The sequence below is a fragment of the Oncorhynchus clarkii genome, chromosome 17 (genome assembly GCF_045791955.1).
Source record: "Oncorhynchus clarkii lewisi isolate Uvic-CL-2024 chromosome 17, UVic_Ocla_1.0, whole genome shotgun sequence".
Classification (NCBI taxonomy): Eukaryota; Metazoa; Chordata; class Actinopteri; order Salmoniformes; family Salmonidae; genus Oncorhynchus; species Oncorhynchus clarkii.
This window is the reverse complement of record NC_092163.1, coordinates 54624825-54633649: the sequence shown is the minus strand read 5'-3', so window position 1 is coordinate 54633649 and position 8825 is coordinate 54624825. Positions and strand designations below refer to the sequence as shown.

Below are 8825 nucleotides of genomic sequence, written 5' to 3'. Positions count from 1 at the left end.
AATGAGGGAGGGGGAGAAAGAGGTAGGGGGGCGGAGAGAGAGGCTGATTATAAAACCCTCCATATAGCTCTCTCTTTTCCTCTGGGGATTTTCTCTTCAGGTTTTCTTTTTATTTTTCCTTTTTTCAGGCAGCGGAGTGATTGCATGCAGGAGGACGGAGGGGTTGAGTCGTGCGCTGTCATAGGGGAAGACTGGAGTTGTTGTCTCTCTCTACCATTCTCTCTCTGTTTCTCGCTCTGGTCTGCGTCTTCTGCCTGCTCCGTCAGAATAACATTAAGACACACAGACACACCTGGGAAGTCTTTGGACACCGTGAACAGAAGGAGAGCGGCTTCTGTTTCCTTTAGCAGACGACCTCTTCACTCCTGTAAGTACAACTGTTGCTGCTCTCTGTCTTTATCCCTCCCTCACTCTAGATCTTTCTCTGTATATCTCTCTCTATGTCTCTCTCTTTCTGTCTCTCACGCTCTCTTTCTATATATTTCTGTCTCCTTACTTTGTCTTTCTATTTATCCCCCCTCTCACCCCCTCCCCCCTCCTCTATGTCTCTGTGATTGTGCTGGTCTGGGACATGTCATCCTGACTATGATTGATCAGAACCAAAAAGGTGACATCAGGTTTAGACTGACCCTGGGACAGTTCTAAGGGCATCTTCTCTACTGTGCTATGGACCATGCTCTGTTTTTACATATCTGGAACTTTGTGTGTTTCAGTTAATCCTAGTCACTCTGTGTTTGACTCCCGCAGTATTTTATTGTCAGAAATATTATTGTGGGAAATGTGTGTGTGTGTGTGTGTGTGTGTGTGTGTGTGTGTGTATACAGTGAGTTCAAAAAGTTTTGGGACAGTGACACATTTTATTTTTGGCTCTGTACTTGAGCACTTTGGAAAGATACAATGACTATGAAGTTAAAGTGCAGACTGTCAGCTTTAATTTGAGGGTATTTTCAGCAATATCGGGAGAACTGTTTAGAAATTATAGCACTTTTTGTACATAGTCCCTTCATTTTTGGGGACCAAAGGTATTGTGTTCACTTACACAGTAAAGTACAGAAGTTTGGACACATCTACTGAAAGGTTTTTCTTTATTTGTACTATTTTCTACATTGTAGAAGAATAGTGAAGACATCAAAACTATGAAATAACACATATGGAATCATGTAGTAACCAAGTGTTAAACAAATCAAAATATATTTTAGATTATTCAAGGTAGCCACCATTAGCCTTAATGACAGCTTTGCACACTCTTGCCATTCTCTCAACCAGCTTCATGAGGTAGTCACCTGGAATGCATTTCAACAGGTGTGCCTAGTTAAAAGTGAATTTGTGGAATTTCTTTCCTTCTTAATGTGAGACTTGCTTGGAAAACGAGCAACGGACATTAGACCAGTGGAAAACTGTCCTTTGGTCTGATGATTCCAAATTTGAGATTTTTGGTTCCAACTGCCGTGTCTTTGTTAGACGCAGAGTAGGTGAACGGATGATCTCTGCATGTGTAATTCCCACTGTGAAGCATGGAGGAGGAGGTGTGATGGTGTGGGGGTGCTTTGCTGCTGACACTGTAGGTGATTTATTTAGAATTAAAGACACACTTAACCATCATGGCTACCACAGCATTCTGCAGAGATACGCCATCCCATCTGGTTTGCACTTGTGGGACTAACATTTGCTTTTCTACAGGACAATGACCCAAAACACTCCTCCAGGCTGTGTAAGGGCTATTTAACCAAGAAGTGATGGAGTGCTGCATCACATGGCCTCCACAAATACCCGACCTCAACCCAATTGAGATGGTTTGGGATGAGTTGGACCGCAGAGTGAAGGAAAAGCAGCCAACAAGTGCTCAGCATATGTGGGAACTCCTTCAAGACTGTTGGAAAAGCATTCCTCATGAAGCTGGTTGAGAGAATGCCAAGAGTGTGCAAAGCTGTCATCTAAGCAAAGGGTGGCTACTTTGAAGACTCTCAAATATAAAATATATTTTGATTCGTTTAACTTTTTTGGTTACTACTTGATTCCATATGTTATTTCATAGTTGATGTTTTCACTATTATTCTACATGGTAGCAAATAGTAAAAATAAAGAAAACCCTGGAATGTGTAGGTGTGTCCAAACTTAGGACTGCTACTAATATATATATATATATATATATATATACTGAACAAAAATATAAACTAGACAATTTCAAAGATTTTACTGAGTTACAGTTCATATAAGGAAATCAGTCAATTGAAATAAATTTAGTAGACCCTAATCTATGAATTTCACATGACTAAGCAGAGGCACAGCCATGGGTGGGCCTGGGAGGACATAGGCATACCCACCGGGTGGGCCCCACAAAAGGGTTTTATTACAGACAGAAATACTCCTCAGTTTCATCAGCTGTCCGAGTGGCTGGTTTCAGACGATCCCACAGGTGAAGAAGCCGGATGTGGAGGTCCTAGGCTGCATGGTTCCTGTGGTCTGCGGTTGTGAGGATGGATGTGATGTACTGCCAAATTCTCTAAAACGACATTTGGTAAAGAAATTAACATTCATTCATATGGCAACAGCACTGGTGGACATTCCTGCAGTCAGCATTCCAATTGTACACTCCTTCAAAATGTGAGACATCTGTGGCATTGTGTTGTGTGACTGCACATTTTGGAGTGGCCTTTTATTGTCCCCAGCACACGGTGCACCTGTGTAATGATCATGCTGTTTAATCAGCTTCTTGATATTCCACACCTGTCAGGTGGATGGATTATCTTGGCAATGGAGAAATATTTACTAACAGGGATGTAAAACACATTTGTGACGGACCACCTCGATTAGGTCTTTTGTAGCAAAATTTGAAACTGTGTTTTTTACATTGGATAAAAGTAGAGACTAAGCGCTAGAAAATGGTATATCTTACACTGCAGTTGAGGAACAATAGGAAAGTAATTCTGCTTTGAAAGTTCACACCTACTTAAGCCTGAGCCCCACCCATCTCTTTAAGGATTCACATGAGGCCATGTGAATGGCAGGAAGCACCAGTGACTAGATCAATAAAAAAATTCCTTGGTGTCCACATCACCAACAAACTAACATGATTCAAGCACGCCATGACAGTCGTGAAGTGGGCACAACAAAACCTATACCCCCTCAGGCGACCAAAAATATTTGTCATGGGTGATCAGATCTTCAAAAGGTTCTACAGCTGCACCATCGAGAGCATCCTGACAGGTTGCATCACTGCCTGGTATGGCAACTGATCGGCCTCCAACCACAAGGCACTACAGAGGGTAGTGCGAATGGCCCAGTACAAGCTTCCTGCTATCCAGGACCTCTATACCAGGCGGTGTCATAGGAAAGCTCTGAAAATTGTCAAAGACTCCAGTCACCCTAGTCATAGACTGTTCTCTCTGCTACCACACGGCAAGCGGTACCGGGAGCGCCAAGTCTAGGTCCAAGAAGCTTCTAAACAGCTTCTACCCCCAAGCCATAAGACTCCTGAACATCTAGTCAAATGACTACCCAGACTATTCACATTGCGCCCCCTCCCCTCTCCACACCACTGCCATTCTCTGTTGTCATGTATACATAGTCACTTTAATTAACTCTACCTACATGTACATACTACACACTAACCGGTGCCCCCGCACATTGACTCTGTACCGGCACCCCCCTGTATATATTGTTATTTTTTACTGCTCCTCTTTAATTACTTGTTACTTTTATCTCTTATTCTTATCCATATTCTTTTAAACTGCACTGTCGGCTAGGGGCTCGTAAGTAAGCATTTCACCTGTTGTATTCGGCGCATGTGACTAATAAAATATTATTTGACGTGGTAAACACACACTATATCAAACAAAATCTATGTTTATTTGTCACATGCACAGGATACAGAAGGTGTAAACAGTGCACTGACATGGTTACTTGCATAGTAGCAATATCAAAACAGAAAGTGTCCAGATAAAACTATTTTATAATTATTAGATGACGGTTACCCGACACCCTTTTCTAAATTGATGGGTCATGTGATGGAAATGCGCTAACCACCCCCCAGCCACATCTAGCTGAGTGGATGGGTCACTATAGACTAGACATGTACACATGTTCATGAAATACAATAGATGGACGTAATCACCCCCAGACACACCTACCTGGCTAATGTGATGGGTCATGTAATAATAGGGCCAAAGTGGAGTCTTTTGTTTAGATCAAAGAACCGGCATAATCAATGAAACAGCATAATCCAATCCCTGTAGTATGAATCTGCAGGTAGCTAAAGCTCCTGTTAAATTCAGGGCATCAATGTTGTTGAGAAAAGTAGCAAAACTTGTGTAGTTCTCGATGGCTAACGTTATATCTTTCAAAAACGGCACTGTAGAAAGTACTATCAACACGTACTGAACAGCTCATGTTACAGACAGAAGCGTGCTACAAGGCAGACCAACTCTCTAGGTTTATTCCTAGGTTCTGGCCTTTCTAGGGAGTTTTTCCTAGCCACCGTGCCTCTACACCTGCATTGCTTGCTGTTTGGGGTTTTAGGCTGGGTTTCTGTAAAGGTCTTTGTGATATCAGTCGATGTAAGAAGGGCTTTAAAAATACATTTGATTTGATTTGAATCCAAACTCATCTCCCGTCATGTCCAGCACATCCATTATCTCAGCCAATCATGGCTAGCAGGAAGGTTCCTGACATTTTCTGTGGCTAAACCAACTCATATTTTAGAAATGTATTTATATTTATGGATGGAATACAAGTTTGTTATTAAGGCTCGTGAAAGATCACATGTTCCAAAAGGCATTTCTGCCCCCCAAAAAGTAATTCTGCTTTGAAAGTTGACAAACTTGTAACCCCACTTTTGAGAAAATGGCCCTTGAATATTTTTGGTACACCTACTGGAGAGCTCTTCTTTGTCTACACACATTCAGCATTGTTCACACCCTCTTAAGCCAGCCCCACCTATCTCTTTAAGGATTCACATGTGAGGTCAAATGCTAAACAGTGAGTAGTGTAGTAAAGATTAAGACTAGTTGGTAAAAGTAGTAGCCAGCAATAAAGAAAAATTCAAGGTAAACAGAAAGTGTCCAGATAAAAAATGTAAAATATTAGATGACACACTTGTCTAAATTGACGGGTCAAGTGAAAGAAATGCTATAACCCCCAGCCACATCTTGCTAAGTGGATGGGTCTCTACAGGAGGTGTAAACGATATAGCCAAATGGTTACTTGCATAGTAGCAATATCAGAAACAGTGTTAATATAAAGAAAAAAAGAACAAGTGTCAATGCCAGCAGAGAAAGAACAACATAATATACAGTATGTACAAGAACAATATCAGTGACAGATGGGGTAGTTATATGCATACAATCAAAGGTAAAGTGGCTGAGCAGCAGGATAAAAAAATAAATAGTAGCAGCAACGTATGGCGTGTTAGGAGTGAGTCATGTGAATAGAGGCACTGCAGATAGTGCTGCTGACTGAGAACTCGACCCCAGTGAACTGGTACGTCCGAACCACAAATGAACAAGGGAGTCTACATTTGGAGAGCCTGTTTCTGTCCTGCCCTTGACTTTGGTGCAGGGCATGTGATGTCCATAGCATCTTCATCGCAAAATTCCCTGATCTTCTCAAAAATATAAGTTTGTCTAGCTTTGTCCTGTCCAGGTGGTGCTTGTACAGACAGACCATCTATGGGAGGAAGGATGTCAGCGCTGCGCAGCAGCTGAAACCTGATCCCTTCTAAGTCCTGACCCTCCTTGGAAACAATAACACCAGGCTCCAGAGCATCAAAGCTGTAAAACAGGAAATAACAAAGAAAATGTATAACATCAATTCACCTCCAAAGTTTAGATACGAATAATAACCTCATACAATGCAATGAAAATTATATTCACCTGAAGTCCTGGTACTGCTTGATCTGTGTCAGCAGCCTGAAGTACGGAGTCAGGTGTTGTTGCCAGCCATAACTTTCCACCAGCACCGTACCATCCTCCAGTCCAACCAGCTGTGGGATGTTGACCCCTGTCACAGTGCTGTCCTTCCTCAATGATCATGAGGAAGGTGAGGGATCAGCCCCGAACTACACAGCAGGACCTGGTCAATGACCTGAAGAGAGCTGGGACCACAGCCTCAAAGAAAACCATTAGTAACACACTACGCCGTCATGGATTAAAATCCTGCAGCGCACGCAAGGTCCCCTTGCTCAAACCAGCGCATGTCCAGGCCAGTCTGAAGTTGCCAATGACCATCTGGATGATCCAGAGGAGGAATGGGAGAAGGTCATGTGGTCTGATGAGACAAAAATAGAGCTTTTTGGTCTAAACTCCACTCGCCGTGTTTGGAGGAAGAAGAAGCATGAGTACAACCCCAAGAACACCATCCCAACCGTGAAGCATGGAGGTGGAAACAAAATCATACAATGTTATTTTCTGGATATTTGTTTTAGATTCCGTCTCTCACAGTTGAAGTGTACCTATGATAAAAAATTACAGACCTCTACATGCTTTGTAAGTAGGAAAACCTGCAAAATTGGCAGTGTATCAAATACTTGTTCTCCCCACTGTGTGTATATATATTGTGTGTGCATCTATCCATCTATGTCCTTAATCAGTATAAAGGAGGACATATTGCTTACTTGTTGAGCAAAATCAAAGCTGTAATACATCCTGATGTCTTTGCTTGTTGGTTCAGTAGGGACCCCCAGAGACAACTGCAGGTCTTGACAGGTGGTCTTGCAGTCAGCAACCATCTTCTGGTAGACAGACCGCTCACTCTGAACAAGTGCTTGCTTGGACCAGCTCTCTTTTTGATTGGAGGTGTTAGACCATTCTCCTTGTATGACTGGTGGAGGAGAGTGAAGCATGTTCTACTGATGCTAAAAGACAAATTCCAGATACAAATATTTTAGCATTATTATACAATAGATAGCCGTAATCACCGTCAGACACACCTGGCTAACTTGATGGGCCATGACATCATCTGGCGAAGTGGAGTCTTTTGTTTTAGACATGTAGCTAGCTAACTAGCTAGCTAAACAATTAACCAAAATCCCAATCCATAGAGTACTAGCAATACAAACCGATTGTAATAGCTAGTTAAAGTTAACAAAATAGGTTCAATGGCAGCTAGTTAGCTAGCTAACATAAGGCTATAACTAGCAATGCAAATGGCTTTCTGAGATAATATTACTCCACAGATCATACACGTTATGTTAGCTAGCGAGCCAGCCACCTAACATCAGCTAGCTAGCTAACAGTAAGCTTTAACTTGCAATGAAACAACTTTCTGACAAAATTAGAAACGTGTAACATCTGAAACTGTAGCTAGACTCTTGCCCGTCCGTATACATGAATGAACTCTTCACGACAGACTGCAACCCCTTTCATTAAATAACACGTCCTGTGTCGTTTCCATTTTGTTTGTACAGCTTGCTTGGCTCATTGTGTCATGTCACTCTGGTTCACATTGTCTGATTCATTTTCAGAGTCAGAGAGAGCCTGCATGATTCGGTCGTCCTCCTGAAAGTAGTACATCACAACTTCTTCCCACTGATAGCGGGAAGCGCCTGATAAGCACCTAGACATATAGCAGCCTAGACATGTAGCGCTATCGACTAGCCTGATAGTTCAGGGCAGCAATGTTATTGAGAGCAGTAGCAACACATTTGCACTTCTCCATGGCTAACATTATATCTTTAGAAAAAACTGCAGTTGAAAGGATTATCTACTCATAACGAGCATCTCATTATATAGACAGAAGATGCTATACGGCAGACCAATCCGAAACTCATCTCCCGCCGTATCCAGCCCATTCATTATCTCAGCCAGTCATGGCTAGCGGAAAGGTTCTTGTCTTTTTCTGTGGCTAAACCAACTAGGCTTGTAATGTAACAACTTCACTCGTATTTACAGATGGCATACAGGTTTGTTATTAAGGCACATGAAAGTTCAAATGTTGAAGAAGGCATTTCTGCCAAAAAACACATTTTGATAAAAAAATAAATGTTTGAACGCCTCTCCTGTGAAGGTAGTGACTTGCGGCATATGCCTAGTTTGCTGAAATGAGTCACATTTGTGCATAACATTTGAGAGACATTTTTGGGGGGTTTGTTTGAAAACTTTCTGGGATCTTTTACTTCATCTCATGAAACATGGGACCAACGCATTACATGTTGCGTTTATATTTTTGATCAGTATATATACATACAGTACATACTAAGTCGTGGAGGCCATGGGTGTTCAGTGGCATGTGTATGATGTGCCACTCAAACCACCTCGCTGGCCGGATTGAATGGGCCTGCTGGCCGTATGTTTGACACCCCTGCTGTAGAGTGTGTGTGACGTGTGCATGCTGCCATGATTGGCTGCTCTGTGCCAGGAATGGAGTGTTCATTGGCTGTGTGTGTGTGCGTGTGTGTGTGTCATGTTGGGTTGTATGGGGCACATTACACTATTTACATAATTCACGTCCTATTGTTGGCTCTGACTCATCGAACACCCCCAAACCCGTTTTTAATCATGTTAATATGAAGCAAGAGCCACAGCATAGAGAAACAATGGGCCTGGATTCATCAAAAAAATACCACGGCTATAAATACACTCACTGGGAATACAATCAAGCCCAGATTTATACACACATGCTAAGCCACACACCAAGCTGGTATCATTGTGTGTGCGGAAAAGCGTGTGTGTTTCAGTCAAACTTCTCACCTCTCCCACTACAAGATGTCCAGGCTCGAAAGTGATTCTCTCTCTCTCTCACACACCAAGGGAGAGAGAGAGACTGATCCGTTTCCCAAAACCATCGTTATTAACACTTTATTTCACCTTTATTTAACCAGGTAGGCTAGT

At 42.3% G+C, this 8825-nt stretch overlaps 1 protein-coding gene across 1 annotated transcript in view; it reads left to right on the top strand.

Moving 5' to 3' along the window:
* Window positions 1–25: 25 nt before the first annotated feature.
* The window catches only part of LOC139371133 (cyclin-dependent kinase 18-like), a 49652-nt gene continuing 40852 nt past the window's right edge, over window positions 26–8825 (top strand). Inside the window, exon 1 of the mRNA XM_071111221.1 lies at window positions 26–367. The gene's annotated coding sequence lies outside the window, so the exon portion shown is untranslated. The remainder of the gene's footprint in view (window positions 368–8825) is intronic.